We start from the raw sequence: 25897 nt of genomic DNA on the forward strand, positions 1-25897 counted from the left end.
GTATTGGCACTTCAAAACAAATAAAGCTTACAATACTTTTTCAAAATGACTATATCTTGAATTTATTCTGGAATTAGATTAATGTGGAACTTATTAAAATAAGTCTATCAAATTATACTCAGAGATGGTAGGACACATATATTTCAATCATTTAAATTTACCTCTTAATAGCCCTACTAAGTAGAAAAAAAAGCATAATAAGTCTTACTAAATAGAAAAGAAATTAGCCACAATTAATAGCAAGGAAATATAAGATACAGAATCAAAACACCATTGCAAATTCAGAATAAGAAGCCAGGGCACTAAAGATTTCTTTAGACTACTGTTTTTCAACCTAAGCGTCATGAGAAGCTCAGGTTGCCACCTCATGTAAGGTCTATTACAATTATCTACTAAAATAAATGCTGATATTTGATATTATATTGAAAATGTATTTAATTCAATTTAATTGAGAAATTTTTTTACATAGAAACACACACTATGTTCAAATATGGTTGTATTGATAGAAGAAAAATAGGTTGCACCTAACTTTTAATTGGCTCCAGAATATGTGTCACTGTGAGCAGCATATGTCATGAAGGAAAAGAAAACTGAAACCACATGATTAAACCTAACTTGACTAAACACTCAAATATTATAGGGCAGTAATAATATGAGTGATGGCAGATACCAAAGACAGTCTGAATGAGGATTTGAAACTGTCTAACAAGCTATAGAAATACAGATCTTTCTGAGTGTCACTCTGGAATGAAAGGCAGAATCCTATCAGAAAAACAGGATATACTAACAAGGGCATCAATTCCAAGCTCATAAAGATTGAACTCCATTCACTATGCTCATTGAGTGGCCATTCAACTTTCACTTAAATAGCTATGGTATAGTGCAAAGAGATCGCTTTACAACTCCTATACCTGTCTACCCAGCTGTCTAAGCCCTAGAGTTGCACCAAAATGGAAACACAGTTAGGTCTAAATCAGTAAAGAGTGTCCTTTGAAATATATTTTTTTAAAAAGGAGGTCCGGGCGCTGTACGAGGAAAGTGTAGTTTCAGATTACAAATCCAAGGACAGAATGGTTGAGAACCACTGAGAAAGGGCCACACAGATTCTCAAACTTGAAGGCTAAAATAGAATGAAAGCAGAAGAAATTATATATGAATCTTCTTATAGTTGATTGGATAATAGTTGAGGTGTGGTTTGCCTTTTGATAGTTTCAGGGACTAATTTCACAAAAGCCGGGTACCCGCCACATTGTCCTTATGGGCAGTGTTGTGCATTTCCATGGGTAGAGAAGCATGATATCAAAGGCAGAAGGCACTCCAAAGTAGAGCTCATTCTATGTTAGTCCAATCCCAAGGACTTTAATCGCAGAGCGCATCTCCTAAACTGTTCATCAGAAATGGAACGGTTTGGGGAAGTGAACTGTAGTCTCATAATTCTTCCAATTTTACTTCTAAATGAAGTAGAAGCAACTATGTTTATGGCAGTATCATACTGGCTTGGGCAAAATCACAGAAATCGGAACCAGTTTCCATTTACTTAAGTAAACTCCTTGTAGAAATAGGGATGACTGGTTCAAAGTTACAGAAGATGATGACATAATGTGAAATATAACTCATATCTCCTCATCCTAAAATAGTGTTCTTACTCTCCATCATGATTTTATAGCAATAGCATTTCCTAAAGATTGCTGCACTATAGTGTTGATTGATTTTGTTTTTTCAATAAAACATATGGACCCTTGAAATTGCAGGCAGGATCTTTCTGACAAAAGAGAAGATGATAAACACATCTATGACACATACACACATTTTTATTTTGAATCAGACTTCATTTATGAAATATTCATATTTAAAAACAAAGTCTTATAATTTATTTGAGTTGTTTAGCTGAGAAATATTTTCTTTGGTCAACAGTGGACTAATGATTCCTGTTTTGTTTTTGTATATCCCATTTAAATGATCTCTTAAAGCAATTTTCAACAAAGATTCCAGATTCAAGGGGCTAAGTGTTAAGCCAACATTCTAATAGTGAATGTTTTCACAGATCTATTTTACTATGTGCCTTTTAAAAATACCTGCACTTAGTTGCTATTAATAGTTGATAATTTAATAATAGGTCACTTCCTTGACATGCAGTCAAAAATATGTTTATATTCTAAACCATAATCAAATATCACCCCCAAGGAATTCTGTATAATATAAAGTTCATAGAATGTGGAGTAAGAGTATTTGGGTTTAAAGCTGACTTACCTGTTGTATGGTCTAGTTACTTAAGTTTTCTAATCTTCATTGTTTCTATAAAATAAGAACAGTATATTTTAATTTTGTAATGTCTTTCTGACCATTTGAGAACACTCAAAATATTTACATCAGTTTAAATGGAGGACAATCTTTTTTTAGAAGAATTGACAACTTGTTCGCAACAGACTAATAAAACCAATACAATTTTTTAAAATTTATTTTTATTAGTTGGAAGCTAATTACTTTACAATATTGTAGTGGTTTTTGTCATACATTGACATGAATCAGCCATGGATTTCCATGTATTCCCCATCCCGATCCCCCCTCCCACCTCCCTCTCCACCCGATTCCTCTGGGTCTTCCCAGTGCACAGGCCCGAGCACTTGTTTCATGCATCCAGCCTGGGCTGATGATCTGTTTCACCCTAGATAATATACATGTTTCGATGCTGTTCTCTCTAAACATCCCACCCTCGCCTTCTCCCACAGAGTCCGAAATTCTGTTCTGTACATCTGTGTCTCTTTTTCTGTTTTGCATATAGGGTTATTGTTACCATCTTTCTAAATTCTATATATATGCGTTAGTATACTGTGTTGGTCTTTATCTTTCTGGCTTACTGCACTCTGTATAATGGGCTCCAGTTTCATCCATCTCATTAGAACTGATTCAAATGAATTCTTTTTAATGGCTGAGTAATATTCCATGGTGTGTATGGAAGCAACCTGGATGTCCATCAGCAGACGAATGGATAAGGAAGCTGTGGTACATATAAACCCAATACAATTTTAAATGTTGGGTATGCTGTATGTGTCTCAAGAGAGTATTGGCATGTGTCTTCTTTATATTCCACACCAACCTAGAACCAGCAGGCCACATAGCTTTCTGAGTGCCAACTTCTTATATACACAGGCACATTATATAACTCTGTAATCAGAAAGGAAAACATTTTGATTACTACAAAGCAAGTGAGGTTTTAATGAAATGCTGTCTTTTATTCCAATATCATTTGAAATGGTTGGAAGAGTATCACAATTGGACTTAGAATAATAAAGATGCAAATACTAACTCTGTCTCTAACAATGGCAGATTACTTAACTTTTTTTGAATTTCAATGTTCTTAATTTGAAATATAACAATGATAATAATAATAATAATAACATCTATCTCACAAATATGCTTGTGCCTGGTGAGGTATGTGAGTGTTTCATAGTAATAAAATATGAAAATGTAAAGATTGTGATAGGAACAAAATCCTCTGACACTGCTCAGAGAATTCAAGTTCCTGATAGTACAGGATCGTGTTTGAATTTACACCCACAGTGGCCACCTAATTTTAATATGGATGGATGAACCATAGCTTTTTATTTGATCATAAAGGCTCTTTTAAATTGGTTGTGCTGGAACTTTTCTTAAAAACCTCAGTCTCAACTTTTAAAAGGCCTCTTTCTCAGGGCCAAGAAAACCATGTCAGGTGCCTGTCACAGATTTCATGTTACAAATTTAAGTGAATTCCTCCCATTTTCAGGCCCTGAAATATCACCAGTCAGTCCATGGCCTTCTAGATTTACCCGATAAAGCTGATAGGAACCTAAGAACTTCCATGTCCTGAACGGATGACTTGAGAGAGAAAATAATAAATGTTCTAATTTTATTTACAAAGGTATAATTTACCAAGTTATTGCAAATCATTATTTGTTTAAGGAGAAAGTTTCCTCACATCTAAAACAAAACATTAAAAGTCAGTAATATTTCAGACAAACCAAAAAATATAACCATATTTATCAGTTTATTCAATTCTATGTGATTCATATATGTAAATTAATTTAAATATTGATTCTGTGTATATCCTCCAAAATGTAAATCTTTCTTTAAACTATTATACTTTTGTTAATTGATGTTGTGAATTTCTTTTCTTGAGTTTTGGGGAAAAGTGAAATTGTTAAATATATCTATATGGAATTTCAGTGATTGGTAAAGAAGACTCTTCTACCCCTAGAATGCACACAGTCACACCATGGTAAATGAAAAGTAAAGATAAGTTTTGCTTTACCTCCTTATTAAAAGTTTAATCAATATTCAGCTTTGATAAGATATTAACTATACATACAATTTAGTTAGTTTTCAGTTGGAAAGGTAAGTGAGGAACCTCATTTACTTAAAAATGTGTCACTTTTTCACACATGTCTCTAAATTACTACCTCTTTATTACTATATATGGTTTTTGAGGTTAGAGATGTCGTTTTAATAAGTTTTGTGTTATGTACCCTGAAAGTATGAAACATAATAACCATATTGCCTATTGACTGAATGAAAAAACAAATTTTCTAAAGATTTCAGGGAATCTCTCATGATAATTATATTTACAGGTAATTTTATCCAGAACATAGACATTCAGAAACAAGTATGGAAGAAAGGAACATCGTAACTGAGTTTGTCCTCTTGGGGCTCACTCAGAGCATTCAGGGTCAGAAAATATTATTTGTCTTGTTCTTGCTCACCTACATTGCGACCATGGTGGGCAACCTACTCATTATTGTGCCTGTGGTGTTCAGTCCAACCCTGGATGCTCCCATGTATTTCTTTCTTGGCTACCTATCATTTATAGATGCTGTTTATTCTACTACAGTCACCCCAGATATGATCACAGGCTTACTGTGTGAGAAGAAAAACATTTCCTTCCAAACTTGCATGACTCAGCTTTTTATGTGGCACTTTTTGGTGGTGTCGTTATATGCCTCTTGGTCGTCATGGCCTATGACCACTATGTGGCCATCTGCAAACCCTTGCATCATCTGACAATCATGAATCAGCGAGTGTGCACTCTGCTCCTGCTGTTGTCCTGGGTTGGAGGGTTTTTACATGGCGTATTTAATTCTCTCTTTGCTTACAACCTTCCCTTCTGTGGCCCAAATATCATTGACCATTTCATCTGTGATGTGTACCCCTTGTTAAAACTTGCCTGCACTGACACCCATATCACTGCTTTCACAGCGGTGGCCAATGACAGGGCAATATCTGTGGTCATCTTTACACTCTTACTCTTCTCTTATGGGGTCGTCCTGCACTCCGTAAGGATTGTTAGTTAGGAAGGGAGGCACAAAGCCTTATCCACCTGTGGCTCCTCTTTTTGTGCCTTGTATTTTTCTGTATGTGAGGCCTCCTTCCACCTTCAGTTCAGTCTGCCAGTTCAGTCAGTTCAGTCGCTCAGTCGTGTTCGACTCTGCGACCCCATGAATCGCAGCACACCAGGCCTCCCTGACCATCACCAACTCCCAGAGTTTACTTAAACTCATGTCCATCGAGTCAGTGATGCCATCAAGCCATCTCATCCTCTGTCGTCCCCTTCTCCTCCTGCCCCCAGTCCCTCCCAGCATCAGGGACTTTTCCAATGAGCCAACTCTTCGCATGAGGTGGCCAAAGTATTAAGAGTTTCAGCTTCAGCATCAGTCCTTCCAATGAACACCCAGGACTGATCTCCTTTAGGATGGACTGGTTGAATCTCCTTGCAGTCCAAGGGACTCTCAAGAGTCTTCTCCAACACCACAGTTCAAAAGCATCAATTTTTCAGCACTCAGCTTTCTTCACACCTTACCCATCGATAAATCCTTAACTGTGTTTTACACCATTATCATCCCTATGCTGAACCTTCTAATCTATACTCTGAGAAATAGTAAGATGAAAACTGCCATGAAAAAGCTCTGGACCAGAGAAAGAAAATGGTACAACAGGGAAATGTATGACCCACTTTCAATGAAGAATTGTTCTTTTCTGGTGTTATATCAAATGCTCTTGTGCAATATCAAAATTTATTAAATTTCTCCTCAGGATTCAATTGATTCAATTCACTTATTATGTGAATTCTTCTAAGGAATAAAATATATTTTTAATTTTTCCATTTTTCTCTAGTTCAAAGTATTTATTTTACTTGAAATACACCTTTAAGTTTGCCTCATTTTTTTAAAGAAACTATATGTAGTTTTTCAGTGTAAAATGTCTCTACTGAGATTGTATATATATATTCTATATATGAGTTTAGTTATAGTTAATACTGTAAGCATATTTTAGTTATTCTTGGAATTTCTCAAGTTTATCTCTCAAATAATATAGTATTTTTCAAAATTAATATAAATCATTACAGATTTCAAAAAAAAAGTTATATGTCATAAAAATTTTGTTCATTCCTCTACACACAAACATTGTTGCTTGTTACTAAGTTATGGTTAATTCCTTTGCAACTACATGGACAATAGCCTGCCAGGTTCCTTCTGTCCATGAAATTTCCGAGACAAGAATAAAGGTGTGGGTTGATATTTCCTTTTCCAGGGCATCTTCCTGACCCAGAGATTGAACTTGTGTCTCCTGCATTGGCTGGCAGGATCTGTACCACTGAGCCACTAAGGAAGCCCCACATGTAGATAACCTATATTAATATTTGAAGTTGATATCTTAGTTTTGTAATTGTAAGTTAGTTTATATATATTATTTTTTTTAATATTGCTTATCATGGTAATGTTGAAGTAGAATGATGTTTCAGAGTTGTAAATATTAATCATAAGGAGATGGCTAACAAACACATGAAAAGGTGCTCAACATCACTCATTATCAGAGAAATGCAAATCAAAACCACAATGAGGTACCATTACACACCAGTCAGGATGGCTGCTATCCAAAAGTCTACAAGCAATAAATGCTAGAGAGGGTGTGGAGAAAAGGGAACCCTCTTACACTGTTGGTGGGAATGCAAACTAGTACAGCCACTATGGAAAACAGTGTGGAGATTCCTTAAAAAACTGGAAATAGAACTGCCATATGACCCAGCAATCCCACTTCTGGGCATACACACTGAGGAAACCAGATCTGAAAGAGACACATGCACCCCAATGTTCATCGCAGCACTGTTTATAATAGCCAGGACATGGAAGCAACCTAGATGCCCATCAGCAGATGAATGGATAAGGAAGCTGTGGTACATATACACCATGGAATTTTACTCAGCCGTCAAAAAGAATTCATTTGAACCAGTCCTAATGAGATGGATGAAACTGGAGCCCCTTATACAGAGTGAAGTAAGCCAGAAAGATAAAGAACATTACAGCATACTAACACATATATATGGAATTTAGAAAGATGGTAACGATAACCCTATATGCAAAACAGAAAAAGAGACACAGAAATACAGAACAGACTTTTGAACTCTGTGGGAGAAGGTGAGGGTGGGATGTTTCAAAAGAACAGCATGTATACTACCTATGGTGAAACAGATCACCAGCCCAGGTGGGATGCATGAGACAAGTGCTCCGGCCTGGTGCACTGGGAAGACCCAGAGGAATCGGGTGGAGAGGGAGATGGGAGGGGGGATCGGGATGGGGAATAAGTGTAAATCTATGGCTGATTCATATCAATGTATGACAAAACCCACTGAAATGTTGTGAAGTAATTAGCCTCCAACTAATAAAAAAATTTAAAAAAATTAAAAAAAAAAACTAGATATTTTGGGTGATACAGTTTTAAAAAATGCTAACAATATATGCCATTCTTATCTCACTTAATAATGAAATACAGGTTGCTGTGAAATAAAAAGAATAGATTTATTGCTTTATTTAACAGAGACATCATTCATAGAATCATCTCTCTTTCTGAATGAGGTTTGGAATAAAATATTATTTTCTTCAGAATGATTGGAAGTTTGTGGTCAAAGAAACATTACTCTGCCTCCCTTATTTAGGCTGGGTTCATGAGAGGTAGGCGTCCCTGGAGGCTCAGCTCATAAAGAACACACCTGCAATGCAGGAGACCCGGGTTCAATCCCTGGGTTGAGAAGATCCCCTGGAGAAGGGAACAGCTACACACTCCAGTATTCTGGCCTGGAGAATTCCATGGACTATACAGTCCATGGGGTCCCAAAGAGTCAGACACATCTAAGTGGCTTTTGCATTCACATGAGAGGTAAGGCTATTGGACCATGGGTTATTTTCACTAGTAAATCACACTGTGTAAGGAACCTCATATCCTGATTTTATCCCTGTTACATGGAGATTTCTTATAATATCTCAAAGTCTTCTCAAAACAGTGAAAGTGAAAGTGCTAGTTGCTCAGTCGTGTCCGACTCTTTGGGACCCCATGGACTGTATGGACTGTAGCCTGCAAGGCTCCTCTGTCCATGGAATCCTCCAGGCAAGAATACTGGAGTGGCTTGCCATGTTGCCGTTTCCTTCTCCATGAGATTTTCCTGACCCAGGGATTGAACCCAGGTCTCCTGCATTGTAGGCAGATTCTTTACTGTGTGAGCCACTAGAGAAGTCCCTCTCAAAACAATACTATTCAACAAATGAAACCAAACATTTGTCTTTATCAGATCTTATGTAATTTATTCCCCATCATTTGGATGTTGCTATAGATTGGAAATGTGTGTCCTTTCTCCAAAATCATAAGTTAACTTCTTTATAATGTGGTGGTACTTGGAGGTGGACCCTAGGGAATGACTAGATCATAAAGTTGTGGTTCTCATGAATGGAATCAATAACCTTATAAAGAGGCCCCCAAGAGCTCACTTGATCTTTCAGCCATGTGAAGACAGGAAAAAGGTGGCTGTCAACTCAGGAGGAAACCTACCATACATGGAATCTGCTAGAAGTTTAATATTTGACTTCCAAGACAGAAAACCTCTGAAAAATAAGTGTTCATTGTTTAAGCCCTCCAATGGTATTCTGCTATTCTGTGATAACAGCTCAAATGGACCAAGAGAGAGAAACTTAGTTAATTTTCAGCTTTGTGTAGTTATTTTCTGTGAATATTTAAAAGTCTTTGTTCATTGTCTGTGATTACCGGTCTGTAACTGCCCTGAAGTCAAAGAAAGTTACTTAATTGTCTGTGTGCTCTCAGTTTCTTGCACAACATATAGACAGTAAGTTTCACTCTGCAGACATTGTTAGTTACTTGAATTCTTCATCTATTAAGAATTACTACTAATGAATTTTGATGAATATTTTTTACTTTAAATATATGTATATATTTGCTACAAATATTTACTCTTCTTTGATGTTTGCTTTAAATATTTATGTTTTTATGTTTTAATTATGAGTGTTTATTATAAAATGTTATTTTAATATTCTTCTACTTTTTAATTTATTCTATCACACACTCTTGGAAAATTCCATACTCTTTCAATACATTTATAAAATTTAACCTTAATTTTAAAAAATAGCCATTGGGTCAATGAACTCTCGTCCCATCATGACATCAGTCTGAAGTTCAGGATCACAAGTTTTACATTCAGACTGCTTTTACTCATCAAAGGAAACAATCAACAAAGTGAAAAGGTTACCTATGGAAGGGGAGAAAACATGGGCAAATTATGTATCTCATGGGTTTCTCCAGTTGCTCAGCAGTAAAGAATCCGCCTGCAGTGCAGGAGATGCAGAAGACTCAGGTTTGATCCCTGGGTTGGAAAAATCCTCTGGAGGAGGGCATGGAAACCCACTCCAGTATTCCTGCCTAGAGAATCCCATAAACAGAGGAGCCTAGCGGTCTGCAGTCCACAAGTCAGACATGACTGAAGCAGATATACACACACAGCACATGACTCTCATAATGCGTTAATAAATAAAATATATAAGGAACTTCTACAATTAAATAGCAAGAAACCCCCCTGAAAATAACCAAACTTAAACATGGACAAAGAAACTGAATATTTTCTGAAAGAAGACATAGAAATTGCCAAAAGGAAATTGGAAAGTGCTCATACTGCTAATCAACAGGGAAATGCAATAAAAACCCAAATGAATTATCACCTCACACCTGTAAGCATGGCATATCAAGTATTCACCAACAAAAACTTTGATGAGGATATAGTGAAAATGGAAGCCTACTATACTATTGGTGGGACTATAAATTTGTTCAGTGACTATGGAGAACATTATGGAGGTTTCTCAAGATATTAAAAGCAAAACTACCATACAATTCAGCAATTCAATGGTCATGTAAATATTAAAAAATGACACCAAGAATCTGAAGAGATACCCAAACATCCATGATCAACATAAAACCAACCAAAATATCCACTGATGGATGAATACTTAAAGAAAATATTATATATAGATAGTATATATGTTTGTGTGTGTAGATATATATATACACACACATTGTGCTGTGCCTTGCTTAGTCTCTCAGTTGTGTCCGACTCTTTGCAACCCCATTGACTGCAGTCTGCCTGGCTCCTCTGTTCATGGAGATTCTCCAGGCAAAAATACTAGTCTGGGTTGCCATGCCTTCCTTCAGGGGATCTTCCCAACCCAGAGACTGAACCCAGATCTCCCACACTGCTGGAGGATTCTTTGCCATTTGAACCACCAGGGAAATCCAAGAACACTGGAGTGGGTAGCCTAGCCCTTCTTAGGGTATCTTCTCAACCAAGGAATCAAATCTAGATCACCTGCATTGCAGGTGAATTCCTTACCAGCTGAGCTACCAGGGAAGTCTCATATATGCCTTATATCCCACCCCCCCAAAAGGTAGATTTTTTCCTCAAAAATGGTTTTCTTGAAGTAATATTAAGGAACAAACTATTATGGATTCAAAAACTTATGAAAGGTTTTTAGAAAGTGAGCCCTGAAAAAGGAGTTTTGTGTATGGGAGGATTGAGATTAGATTAAATTTAATTGGGTAAAGGAATTTTGTTATTAAAATAGGCAGGTGTAAGATTCAATTTGGTTACTCTTGTTAAAGAGAACAAGTTTACTTTGATGTGGCTTTTGATAAAGCTTATGTGAGCTTTCTTGCCTTTAAGTGAATTGTATTTGCTTTTGAAATCTTTTGTCACTTTGATTAAGTGAATAAACATTCACCTGATAATATCTGAACAAGTGGTTTAAAACTTCTTGATATTTTTAATAAACTTCCTATCAAATTCTAATGAAAGCTCTCTTGACACTTTAAACCTGGAATGCTTCAGAGGATCCCTGAGTGATGTTGGAGATAAATATTAATATTAAACCAACTAGGATTACTTGGTATATTAAATTACAAATGAAACATTGTCAAATGAATAATAAATTCTGCAGATTATGCAGCATGAACAAATATTAGTAGAGATGTTCTAGATATTACATATATGAATCACATAGAATTGAATAAACTGATAAATCAATATCTTTAAGCAATGAACAAAAATAAATAAAAATGTAAAATTAATAAAAATACAAAAAAATTAAAGTAAAAATAAATCTAAATGATCAATGAATATGTGATAAGATGTTGTAGGTCACTCATCAACAGAGAAATATAATTTTTTCCCATAGCCTTACCTACACTATATTGTGATTTTTTTAATATAGGTTAGCCAAACAATAAAGTAAAAAGAATCTCATTTTGTTTTGCATTCAACCATGCATTTATAAAATTTTGTTGGTGACATAAATGATATATGCATTATTGGTCTCCAGATAAATTAACTGCAAAGTAATGTCTATATGGAAACAGATAATTTATATACAGATACAAATGTTAAAAAATACAAATAATGAATCATTTAATACATGCTCTGCATCATGTATCAGACATTTTGCTAAGACTTTATACATGTTTTCTCATTGAATTCTCAAAAGAGGTATAATGAGACATTTTATGACTGAGATAAAGCAAACTATAATTTGCTTAACAATATACAGTTTGTGCTGTTAAAGCCCGGATTTGAATCCAAGAAGCTGATATGTGTTTCTTGCATCTGAATTTCTCATGGAGCTAAATGATTGAATAGAATCCTGGATGACAGGCAGTGATAGCGGTGTACTTAGGGAGAGCCTCTTGATCATCATTTTAAAGGAGGAGCAGTGCCCTGTGCTCCTTAGAGACCCATGCCTTGAGCACAGGCATCATCAACAGACTCTGATGAAGGACTGTATAAGCGTGATTCTACCTCTCAGTCTCCTCAATTCACTGTGTTTTCCTTGAAAAATGAGGAGATGGAATTGTCTGCAGTAGTACTGTCTTTTGTTGGAAATTCCTATCCCATTGTTTATACAAAAATTAATGCTTTCTTGGAATGCTTCCAGAAGGAGGGGACTAAACCCCTGAACAATCTCTATTGATTTCACCACTCCCCACCCCAAGTATATCATCAGCATCACCCTCAGCACCAATATTAACACCAGCCATGTATGTGGTTACATATGTGTGTGTGATGTGTGTATGATATGTGTGTGTAATCCAACTTACTGATTTCGTTATGTCAAAAGAATCATTAACTCATCAAAAAGAATGAAAACCATTGCATAAATACTTTCTCAAAGATAATTAGTAGAGAAATAAAGTTAAATGAAATTAGTACAAGAGGAAAGCAGAAATATACATGTAATACACACACATAGAAAACTGCATAAAAGAGAAATATACATTGTTCTAAAACTCTCCTATACATACTAGATGCTCATGTTCCTCCTTTTTCTAAGAAATGTCTCTGAAACACAGACATGCTCTTTAATCCACTCATCTCTTGATCTACATATTGACCACAATGTAAACACTTAAGTTTTGATATTTTTCCAAAAGAGATTAAATAGAGCTAACAGTTGATAGTGCAAGGCTTTTCATCCTGAGGCTACACTTTGTTTACACAGACAAAACAGGTGAACTACTGGCACATTTTAAATATGATATTATTGTCCCTGTATACAAGTGGTCCAATTATAACAATAGTTTCATAATAGAAGTTCGTATTAATAAGACCATGTTTAATAATCAAAAAATTTGCTCAAATCACCTAGAAAATTCAGTCTAATGTCTTCTCTGTGATCTTTAAAGTCCAGTTATCTGATGACTCCTGTACGTAGAAGACAAGATATTATCCAAATAAAATTTCTCGGATCATGTCAGGATAACCTAAAGATGACTTCATCCAGCATGTACTGATGAGAACTTCACTCTACAAAAAGAAAGCTAGAAATCATGACACATTAGCATTTCAACTTAGCAAATCTAAGCATTAGTTGAGTAAATCAGGATCAAACTTGGAACAAATATGCAATCACTTAATGGGTAGTTATTTTGTTAGGACCAGACCTCTTAAGGTTTTTAAAGAAAGATTTAAAATAGATATTTTATTTTTTTAAAATAATTCTGTCAATGTATGGCAAAAACCACTACAATATTGTAAAGTAATTAGCCTCAAACTAATAAAAACAAATTAAAAAAAAAAGATGTTCTAAATGTCTAAGCATGTGGAAAATAAACCTTGTGGGTGGCAGAGAAATTCAAATTTCACCTACATAAGAAATGTCAAAAAGACAGTCACCTAAGCTGGTTACAAAATTATAAGACTATACCTGTCACTTAGCTATATTTAAGTCTAATTTGTAAACAGTTTCCAGATAATAATCAGCCAGCTGATTATTTCTGACAATTAAAAAATGAGGAAGTGAATATACGTCTCACACATTGTGGTTCAGTAAACTAGCAAACTTCTCTTGGCTTCAATTTGTTTTCTTGTGAAATGGGGATAATGACAATGGAACTACTAGTTTAATATGAGGATAAATCAGTCGAAGCAAATATGGGAGACAAATAATAAAATGTTCATTTAATATAAATATATGAACCAGATCTACATAAAGCTACAAATAGTTTCTTCCATAACTTTGGAACCCAATCAAATGACTTTCTGGTGAAATTTAATGAAAAATGTTTACTATTGTTCCCCAAGTCTTTTTTTTTTTTTTAAATAAATGTATTTATTTTAACTGGAAGCAAATTACTTTAAAATATTCTATTGGCTTTGCCATACATTGACATGAATCCTCCACAGGTGTACATGTGTTCCCCATCCTGAACCGCCCTCCCAGCTCCCGCCCCATCCTGTCCCCCTGGGTCATCCCAGTGCATCAGCTCCGAGCACCCTGTATCTTGCATCAAAACTGGACTGACGATTGGTTTCACATATCATAATATATATGTTTCAATGCCATTCTCCCAAATCATCACACCCTCGCCCTCTTCCACAGAGTCCAAAAGACTGTTCTACATGTGTGTCTCTTTTGCTGTCTCACATACAGGGTTATCGTTACCATCTTTCTAAATTCCATATATATGCGTTAGTATACTGTATTGGTGTTTTTCTTTCTGGCTTACTTCACTCTGTAGGCTCCAGTATCATCCACCTCATTAGAACTGAATCAAATGTATTCTTTTTAAAAGCTGAGTAATATTCTATTGTGTATATGTACCACTGCTTTCTTATCCATTCATCTGCTGATAGACATCTAGGTTGCTTCCATGTCCTGGCTATTATAAACAATGTTGCAATGAACATTGGTGTACACGTGTCTCTTTCAATTCTGGTTTCCTCAGTGGGTATGCCCAGGAGTAGGATTGCTGGGTCATGTATCTGTTCTATTTCCAATTTTTAAATTAATCTCCACACCATTCTCCATAGTGGCTGTACTAGTTTGCATTCCCACCAACAGTGTAAGAGGGTTCCCTTTTCTCCACACCATCTCAAGCATTTATTACTTGTAGACTTTTGGATAGCAGCCATCCTGACTTGCGTGTAATGGTACGTCATTGTGGTTTTGATTTGCATTTCTCTGATAATGAGTGATGTGGAGCATCTTTTCATGTGTTTGTTAGCCATCTGTATGTCTTCTTTGGAGAAATGTCTGTTTAGTTCTTTGGCCCATTTTTTGATTTGGTCATTTATTTTTCTGGAATTGAGCTGCAGGAGTTGCTTCTATATTTTGGAGATTAATTCTTTGTCAGTTGCTTCATTTGCTATTATTTTCTCCCATTCTGAAGGCTGTCTTTTCACTTAGCTTAGAGTTTCCTTTGTTGTGCAGAAGCTTTAAAGTTTAATTAGGGCCCATTTGTTTATTTTTTATTTTATTTCCAATATACTGGGAGGTTGGTCATAGAGGATCCTGCTGTAATTTACATCAGAGAGTGTTTTGCCTATGTTTTCCTCTAGAAGTTTCATAGTTTCTGGTCTTACGTTTAGATCTTTGATCCATTTTGAGTTTATTTTTGTGTATGGTGTTAGAAAGTGTACTAGTTTCATTCTTTTACAAGTGGTTGACCAGTTTTCCCAGCACCACTTGTTAAAGAGATTGTCATTTCTCCATTGTATATTCTTGCCTCCTTTGTCGAAGATAAGGTGTCCATAGGTGCGTACATTTATCTCTGGTCTTTCTATTTTGTTCCATTGATCTATATTTCTGTCTTTGTGCCAGTACCATACTATCTTGATGACTGTGGCTTTGTAGTAGAGTCTGAAGTCAGGCAGGTTGATTCCTCCAGTGCCATTCTTCTTTCACAAGATTGCTTTGGCTATTCGAGGTTTTTTGTATTTCCATACAAATTGTGAAATTGTTTGTTCTAGTTCTCTGAAGAATACCATTGATAGCTTGATAGGGAATACATTGAATCTATAGATTGCTTTGGGAAGTATACTCATTTTCACTATATTGATTCTTCCAACCAATGAACACAGTATATTTTTCCATCTATTTCTGTCTTCTTTGATTTCTTTCATCAGTGTTTTATCGTTTTCTATATATAGGTCTTTTGTTTCTTTAGGTAGATATATTCAAGTATTTTATTATTTTCATTGCAATGGTGAATGGAATTATTTCCTCAATTTCTCTTTTTGTTTTCCCATTGTTAGTGTCTAGGAATGCAAGGGATTTTTGTGTGTTGATTTTATATCCTGCAACTTTACTATATTCATTGATTATCTCTAGTAATTTTCTGGTGGAGTCTTTAGGGTTTTCTATGTAAAGAATCATGTTATTTGCAAACAGTGAGAGTTTTACTTCTTCTTTTCCTATCTGGATCCCTTTTATTTCTTTTTCTGCTCTGATTGCTGTGGCCAGAACTTCCAAAATTATGTTGAACCATAGTGATGAGAGTGGGCACCCTTGTCATCTTCCTGACTTTAGGGGAACTTCTTTCAATTTTTCCCCATTGAGGATAATGTTTGCTGTGGGTTTGTCAAATATAGTTTTTATTATGTTGAGGTATGCTCCTTCTCTTCCTGCTTTCTGGAGGGATTTTATCATAAATGGATGTTGAATTTTGTCAAAGGCTTTCTCTGCATCTTATGAGATAATCATATGGTTTTTATTTCTCAATTTGTTAATGTGGTGTATTAGATTGATTTGTGGATATTGAAGAATCCTTGCATCCCTGGGATAAAGCCCACTTGGTCATGATGTATAATCTTTTTAATATGCTGTTTGATTCTGTTTGCTAGAATTTTGTTAAGGATTTTTGCATCTAGGTTCATCGGTGATATTGGCCTGTAGTTTTCTTTTCTTGTGGCATCTTTGTCAGGTTTTGCGATTAGGATGATGGTGGACTCATTGAATTAGTTTTGAAGGTTACCTTCCTCTGCAATTTTCTGGAAGAGTTTGAGTAAGATAGGTGTTAGCTCTTCTCTAAATTTTTGGTAGAATTCAGTTGTGAAGCCATCTGGTCCTGGGCTTTTGTTTGCTGGAAGATTTCTGATTACAGTTTCAATTTCTGTGCTTGTGATCGGTCTGTTAAGATCTTCTATTTCTTCCTGGTTCAGTTTTGGAAAGTTGTACTTTTCTGAGAATTTGTCCATTTCTTCTAAGTTGTCCATTTTATTGGTATATAGTTGTAGGTAGTATTCTCTTATGATCCTTTGTATTTCTGTGTTTTCTGTTGTGATCTCTCCATTTTCATTTCTAATTTTGTTAATTTGGTTCTTCTCCCTTTGTTTCTTGATGAGTCTGGCTAATGGGTTATCAATTTATTTATCTTCTCAAAGAACCAGTTTTGGCTTTGTTGATTTTTTCTACAGTCTCTTTTGTTTCTTTTGTATTTATTTCTGCCCTAATTTTTAAGATTTATTTATTTCTACTAACCTTGGGACTCTTCATTTCTTCCTTTTCTACTTGCTTTAGGTGTATGGTTAGGTTATATATTTGACTTTTTTCTTGTTTCTTGAGGTGAGCCTGTATTGCTAAGAACCTTCCCCTTAGCACTGCTTTTACAGTGTCCCATAGGTTTTGCGTGGTTGTGTTTTTATTTTCATTCGTTTCTATGCACATTTTGATTTCTTTTTTGATTTCTTCTGTGATTTGTTGGTTATTCAACAGCGTGTTGTTCAGCATCCATATTTTGGAATTTTTAATAGTTTTTCTCATGTAATTGACATCTAATCTTACTGCATTGTGGTCAGAAAAGATGCTTGGAATTATTTTATTTATTATTATTATTATTTTAATTTGCCAAGGCTAGATTTGTAGCCCAGGATGTAATTTATCCTGGAGAAGTTTCTGTGTGTCCTTGAGATAAAGGTGAAATTCATTGTTTTGTGGTGAAATGTCTTATAGATATGAATTAGGTCTAACTGGTCTATTGTATCATTTAAAGATTGTGTTTTCTTGTCAATTTTCTGTTTTGTTGATCTACTATAGGTGTGAGTGGGGTATTAAAGTTTCCCACTATTATTGTGTTATTGTTAATTTCCACTTTCATACTTGACAGAATGTGGTCCACTGAAGAAGGGAATGGCAAACCACTTCAGTATTCTTGCCTTGAGAACCCTATGAACAGGATGAAAGGCAAAAAGATAGGACACTGAAAGATGAAATTCCCAGGTTTGTAGGTGACCAATATGCTACTGGAGATCAGTGGAGAAATAACTCCAGAAAGAATGAAGGGATGGAGCCAAAGCAAAAACAATATCCAGTTGTGGATGTGACAGGTGATAGATGCAAGGTCTGATGCTGTAAAGAACAATATTGCATAGGAACCTGGAATGTTAGGTCCATGAATCAAGGCAAATTGGAAATAGTCAAACAGGAAATGACAATATTGAACGTCGATGTTCTAGGAATCAGCGAACTAAGATGGACTGGAATGGGTGAATTTAACTCAGATGACCATTATATCTACTACTGTGGGCAGGAATCCCTTAGAAGAAATGGAGTAGCCATCATGGTCAACAAAAGAGTCCAAAATGCAGTACTTGGATGCAATGTCAAAAATGACAGAATGATCTCTGTTCGTTTTCAAGGCAAACCATTCAATATCACGGTAATCCAAGCCTATGCCCCAACCAGTAATGCTGAAGAAGCCGAAGTTGAATGGTTCTATGAAGACGTACAAGACCTTTTGGAACTAACACCCTGAAAAGATGTCCTTTTCATTATAGGGCTTGGAATGCAAAAAAAGGTAGTTAAGAAACACCTGGAGTAACAGGCAAATTTGATCTTGGGGTACAGAATGAAGCAGGGAAAAGCCTAATAGAATGCACTGGTCATAGCAAACACCCTCTTCCAACAACACAAGAGATGGCTCTGCACATGGACATCACCAGATGGTCAACACGGAAATCAGATTGATTATATTGTTTACAGCCAAAGATGGAGAAGCTCTATACAGTCAGCAAAAACAAGACCAGGAGCTGACTGACTCAGATCATGAAATCTTTATTGCCAAATTCATACTTAAGCTGAAGAAAGTAGGGAAAACACTAGACTTTTCAGGTATGACCTAAATCAAATCCCTTATGGTTATACAGTGGAAGTGAGGAATAGATTTAAGGGACTAGATCTGATAGACAGAGTGCCTGATGAACTATGGATGGAGGTTCATGACATTAAGCAGGAAACAGGGGTTAAGACCATCCCCATGGAAAAGAAATGCAAAAAAGCAAAATGGAGAGCTGTCTGAGGAGGCCTTACAAATAGCTGTGAAAAGAAGAGGAGCAAAAAGCAAAGGAGAAAAGGAAAGATATTCCCATCTGAATGCAGAGTGTCAAAGAATAGCAAGGAGACACACAAAAAGCCTATCTCAGCGATCTATGCAAAGAAATAGAGGAAAACAATAGAATGGGAAAGACTAGAGATCTCTTCAAGAAAATTAGAGATACCAAGGGAACATTTCATGCAAAGATGGGCTTGATAAACGAGAGAAATGATATGGACCTAACAGAAGCAGAAGATATTAAGAAGCGGTGGCAAGAATACACAGAAGAACTGTACAAAAAAGATCTTCACGACCCAGATGATTATGATGGTGCGATCACTCACCTAGAGCCAGACATCCTGCAATGTGAAGTCTAGTGAGCCTTAGAAAGCATCTCTATGAACAAAGCTAGTGGAGGTGATGGAACTCCAGTTGAGCTATTTCAAATCCTAAAAGATGATGCTGTGAAAGTGCTGCACTCAATATGCCAGCAAATTTAGAAAACTCAGCAGTGGCCACAGGATTGGAAAAGGTCAGTTTTCCCTCCAATCCCAAAGAATGGCATTGCCAAAGAATGCTCAAACTACTGCACAATTGTACTCATCTCACACGCTGGTAAAGTAATGCTCAAAATTCTCGAAGCCAGGCTTCAGCAGTTTGTGAACCATGAACTTCCAGATGTTCAAGCTGGTTTTAGAAAAGGCAGAGGAACCAGAGATCAAATTGCCAACATCTGCGGGATCATCAAAAAAGCAAGAGAGTTCCAGGAAAAAAAAAAAAGATCTATTTCTGCTTTATTGACTACACCAAAGCCTTTTGACTGTGTGGATCATAATAAACTGTGGAAAATTCTTAAAGAGATGTGAATACCAGACCATCTGACCTATCTCTTGAGAAACCTGTATGAAAGTCAGGAAGTAACAGTTAGGACTGGACATGGAACAACAGACTGGTTCCAAATAGGAAAAGGAGTATGTCAAGGCTGTATATTGTCACCCTACATATTTAACTTATATGCAGAGTACATCATGAGAAACGCTGAGCTGGAAGAAGCACAAGCTGGAATCAAGATTGCCGGGAGAAATATCAATAACCTCAGATATGCAGACGATACCAGCCTTATGGCAGAAAGTGAAAATGGACTAAAAACCTCCTGACGAAAGTAAAAGAAGAGAGTGAAAAAGTTGGCTTAAAAGGTCAACATTCAGAAAACTAAGATCATGGCATCTGGTCCCATCACTTCTTGGGAAATAGTTGCGGAAACAGTGGAAACAGTGTCAGACTTTATTTTTCTGGCTCCAAAATCACTGCAGATGGTGATGTCATCCTTGAAATTAAAAGACACTTACTCCTTGGAAGGAAAGTTATGACCAATCTAGACAGCATATTTAAAAGCAGAGACATTATTTTGCCAACAAAGGTCCATCCAATCAAGGCTATGGCTTTTCCAATTGTCATATACCGATGTGAGAGTTGGATGGTGAAGAAAGTTGAGTGCAGAAGAATTGATGCTTTTGAACTGTGGTGTTGGAGAAGACTTTTGAGAGTCCCTTGGACTGCAAGGAGATCCAACCAGTACATCCTAAAGGAAATCAGCCCTGGGTTTTCATTGGAAGGACTGATGTGGAAGCTGCAACTGCAATACTCTGGCCACCTCATGTGAAGAGTTGACTCATTGGAAAAGACCCTAATGCTGGAAAGGATTGGGGGCAGGAGGAGAAGGGGACGACAGAGGACGAGATGGCTGGATGGTATCATTTACTCGATGGACATGGGTTTGGGTAGACTCCAGGTGTTGGTGATGGCTAGGGAGGCCTGGCATGCTGCGGTTCATGGGATTGCATAGAGTCAGACACGACTGAGCAATTCAACTTAACTGAACTGAATACTTGTTAGTATTTGTCTTACATATTGCCATGCTCCTATGTTGGGTGCATATATATGTTTAATTGTTATTTCTTCTTCTTGGATTTATCCTTTGATCATTAGATAGCATTCTTCTTTGTCTCTTTTCACAGCCTTTGTTTTAAAGTCTATTTTATCTTAAAAGAGTATTGCTACTCTTGCTTTCTTTTGGTGGAATATTTGCATGGAATATCTTTTTCCAGCCCTTCACTTTCAGTCTGTATGTGTCCCTTGTTTCGAGGTGGATCTCTTGTAGACAACATATACAGGGGTCTTGTTTTTGTATCCATTTAGCCAGTCTTTGTCTTTTGGTTGGGACATTCAACCCATTTATATTTAAGGTGATTATTGATAAGTATGATCCGTTGTCATTTACTTTATTGTTTTGGGTTCGTGGTTATTTACACTTTCTGTGTTTCCTGTCTAGAGAAGATCCTTTAGCATTTGTTGGAAAGCTGGTTTGTTGGTGCTGAATTCTCTCAGCTTTCGCTTATCTGTAAAGCTTTTGATTTCTCCTTCATATTTGAATAAGATCCTTGCTGGGTACAGTAATCTGGGCTATAGGTTATTTTCTTTCATTACTTTAAGTATGTCCTGCCATTCCCTTCTGTCCTGAAGAGTTTCTATTGAAAGATCAACTGTTATCCTTTTGGGAGTCCCCTTGTGTGTTATTTGTTTTTTTTGTTGTTGTTGTTGTTTGTTTGTTTGTTTGTTTTTCCCTTGCTGTTTTTAATATTTGTTCTTTGTGTTTGATCTTTGATAATTTGATTAATATGTGTCTTGGGGTGTTTTGCCTTGGGCTTATCCTGTTTGGGACTTTCTGGGTTTCTTGGACTTGGGTGATTATTTCCTTTCCCATTTTAGGGAAGTTTTCAACTATTATCTCCTTAAGTATTTTCTCATGGTCTTTCTTTTTGTCTTCTTCTTCTGGGACTCCGATGATTCGAATGTTGGGGCATTTAACATTGTCCCAGAAGTCTCTGAGGTTGTCCTAATTTCTTTTAATTCTTTTTTTTTTTCCTTTTTCCCTCTCTCTTTCATTTATTTCTACCATTCTATCTTCTACCTCACTTATCCTATCTTCTGCCTCCGTTTTTCTACCTTTGGATCCCTCCAGAGTGTTTTTTTTTTTTTAATCTCATTTATTGCATTATTCATTATATACTGACTCCTTTTTATTTCTTCCAGGTCCTTGTTAAACCTTTCTTGCATCTTCTCGATCCTTGTCTCCAGGCTATTTATCTGTATTTGTCTTCAAGATTTTGGATCATTTTCACTATCATTATTTGGAATTCTTTATCAGGTAGATTCCCTATCTCTTCCTCTTTTGTTTGGTTTGGTGGGCATTTATCCTGTGCCTTTACCTGCTGGGCATTTCTCTGCCTTTTCATCTTGTTTATATCGCTGTGTTTGGGGTGGCATTTATGTATTCTGGCAGTTTGTGGTTCCTCTTTATTGTGGAGGTTCCTCGCTGTGGGTGGGGTTGGACGGGTGGTTTGTCAAGGTTTCCTGGTTAGGAAAGCTTGCGTCGGTATTCTGGTGGATGGAGCTGGATTTATTCTCTCTGGAGTGCAATGAAGTGTCCAGTAATGAGTTTTGCGACGTCAGTGGGTTTGGTGTGACTTTGAGAAGCCTGCATATTGAAGCTCAGGGTTGTGTTCCTGCGTTGCTGGAGAATTTGCATGGTATATCTTGCTCTGGAGCTTGTTGGCCCTTGGGTGGTGCTTGGTTTCAGTGTAGGTATTTAGGCGTTTGATGAGCTCCTATCGATTAATGTTCCCTGGATTCAGGAGTTCTCTGGTGTTCTCAGGATTTGGACTTAAGCCTCCTGCCTCTGGTTTTCAGTCTTATAGAAGCCTCAAGACTTTTCCATCTATACAGCACCGATGGTAAAACATCCAGGTTAATGATGAAAAGTTTCTCCACAGTGAGGGACACCCGGAGAGGTACACATAGTTACATGGAGAAGAGAAGAGGGAGGAGAGAGATAGAGGTGACCAGGAGGGGAAGAGGGGGAATCAAAAGGGGAGAGAGCAAGCTAGTCAGTAACCACGTCCCTATGTGCTCTCCACAGTCTGGATCCCTCAGAAATGTTCATGGACTTACACAGAGAAGAGAAGAGGGAAAAAAGAGACAGAGGTGGCCAGGAGGAAAAAGGGGGAATCAAAAGGAGAGATACAGATCCAGCCAGTAATCAGTTTCCTAATTGTTCTCCACAGCCCAGAACACACAAAGAGATTCACTAAGTTGGGTAGAGAAGAGAAGGGGGAGGGAAGAGATAGAGGCGACCTGGTGGAGAAAAAGGAGAATCCAAAGGGCAAGAGGGCAATCAAGCCAGTAATCTCACTCCCAAATTAAAATGGGTACTGAAGATTGCCTTCTTAAAGGTAGAGAATTGATAACAACAACAACAACAAATTGATAACAAATACCAAAAAGCAAAGATTAAAAATCTAGAGTAGAGGTTAGATTCTCAAAAATACAATATTAAAGAAAAAAAACAAGTCACAAGAATTATATGTATATAAAGTTTGCTTTAAAAATAGGGTCTTTTTTTTTTTTGCAAAGTAATAGTAGGTTATAAAAATGAAAATTAAAGAAGTAATAGAGGACTTAAAAATGAAAAAAAATTAAAAAAAAATTAAAAAATTATAATAGTAAAAATATATCTAAGACTTTCTCTGGTGTTGTTGTGGACAGTGTGGGGTCAGTTCATTTTCAGATAGTTCCTTGATCTGGCTTATACTTCTCAAGATCTATAGGCCCCTTCCTACGTAGTTGGTGCTAACTGCCGGGTTTTAATCTGTTGCACCTGTCACTTCCAAAGCAGTTCCCTCTGTTTATTTTAGATTCCTCTGTTTGCTGGTCTCTTCAGTGTCTAATTCCCGCCCTGACACAGGAGGGCGGTGGTGGTCACTTTTTTAGGCTCACTTATTCAGTGGTGTGTGGGGAGGGAGGAGCACTGCAAACAATATCACTGGCGTGTGAGGGGAGTGCTCACAGTGTCTCCACCACACTGGGTTTGCCCCTGCTCATGGTGTGTGTACTTTCCCAGTCGACACTGCTCAGGCTCTAGGTTGCTCTGATGGGAACTGTCAGGCGGACCCTGCGTTGTGTGCACCTCCCAGGCCTAAGCCACTCAGGTTCAGGTACTCGGGTACTCCACAAAGGGACAGACTAGGTTGGGCCTCTTATTTTGTGCCCTTCCCAGGTCCGAGCAGCTTAGGTGACCAGGTGCTTGGCGAGTGTGGTCGCCCCGTGTTGGAGGCTGCAGCTTATTGCCTCCCACGTCCCATCCGCTCAGTTTTCTGGGTGTACAACGGGCGAGCCGTCTCAGGTGTGCCGTGTGTCTCTGCTGGGGAGCTGATCTCTGGCTGCAAACCTCTTGGCGGATGTCGACCATCCAGAATCCCAAGAAGTCTTGGCTAGCAATGAAGCCTGCTTGCAGTTTGGTGGAAGATGCCTCGCTGGGGCCACAGTTGCGCCCTTCTGGCTCTGGCTGTCCTGGCCTGCCTGTCTCCAGTGGGGGATGGGCCAGTCTGTAGCCGGCTAGCTGTGCTTGGTCCTTTTTCTGTGAGCGGGCCTGACCGTGTCTTAGATTAGGGCTTTTCACGGGATAACTATCCCACAGTCTGGGTTGCTATCTCAAGTTAGTTCCCTCAGATTGCCCTCTGGGCATTCAGGCCTGGTCCTTACCCAAACAATGCAGCCCGCCCCTCCCTGTCCAGTCCCCACTTGCTAGTGGTAGATGCGAGTGTCTGTGCTGCTTCTCCACTGGGAGTTGCCATTAGGCATGTAATGTGGGTTTTAGTTATTTATTTTTCCTCCCAGTTATGTTGCCCTATGAGGTTCCAAGGCTTGCCACAGACCCACTGGTGAGAGTGTTTCCTGGTGTTTGGAAACTTCTCTCTTTTTTAAGACTCCCTTCCCCAGATGGATCTCCATCCCTAGCTCTTTTGTCTCTCTTTTTATCTTTTATATTTTTTTCTACCTCCTTTCAAAGACAATGGGCTGCCTTTCTGGGTGCCTGCTGTCCTCTGCCAGCATTCAGAAGTCGTTTTGTGGAATTTGCTCAGCGTTCAAATGTTCTTTTGATGAATTTGTGGGGGAGAAAGTGGTCTCCCCATCCTATTCCTCCACCATCTTAGGACTGCCCCCCAAGTCTTTTTTAAAAGTTTTATTGACATATAATTGCTTTACAATATTATTTTAGTCTCTGTTGTACAACAATGTGAATTAGCTATATATATACCCCTTCCTTCTTGAGCTTCCCATCCCCCAACCCACCCCTCTAGGTCATCACAGAGGGATAAATGTGTTATCATACTTTCATAATTTAGAAACTAAGAAAAAGAAAGAAAAAAAAGTAATTTACCATATTATCAACATGTAGTGCTTCATTTGAAACAAGTCAGGAGCACCAAGCTGAGTTTCCTGCATTATAGCAGTTTCCCATTAGCTATCTGTTTTGCACACAGCATTGTGTGTGTGTGTGTGTATAATATATATATATATATGTATATATATATATATATATATATATCTCAGTGCTACTCTCTCAATTCTTCCCAGTATCTCCATCCCACAGTGTGTCTACTCGTTCCTTCTCTGTGTCTGCCCTGAAAATAGATTCATCAGCACCATTATCTCAAGTCAATACTAAAAAGTGAAATGCTTTCTTCATATTCAAGAAAACCTGTGAATCATAGAATTTTTAAGCAAATAAGATCAATTTAAGAGCAATTTCATAATTCCAAGCCGAATTTATATGGCAAAAAGTGAATTACATTGTGTATTATTCATTTCTCCTTTCTGGTATTTCTCTATTTGTTTCTGGTAAATTCTTACCTCAGAAAAAGAAACCCAGCAGTGGTTTTTGCACTCGCGATCTGTCCCTTCCCCATGTATCTATCTGAGAATTTTTACCCCGACTACTTCACCATGGACTAAGCAAAAATAGCAGCTTCACTGGCGGCTCAATAGTAAAGAATACACCTGCCAGTGCAAGAGACACAGGTTTGACCCCTGGCTCAGGAAGATGGCAACC

At 37.3% G+C, this 25897-nt stretch overlaps 1 pseudogene; it reads left to right on the forward strand.

The window, feature by feature from the left end:
* Nucleotides 1-4644: 4644 nt before the first annotated feature.
* Nucleotides 4645-25800, forward strand: LOC122673949 (annotated as a pseudogene).
* Nucleotides 25801-25897: the final 97 nt, after the last annotated feature.

The sequence above is a fragment of the Cervus elaphus genome, chromosome 18 (assembly GCF_910594005.1).
Source record: "Cervus elaphus chromosome 18, mCerEla1.1, whole genome shotgun sequence".
In the NCBI taxonomy this organism is placed as follows: domain Eukaryota; kingdom Metazoa; phylum Chordata; class Mammalia; order Artiodactyla; family Cervidae; genus Cervus; species Cervus elaphus.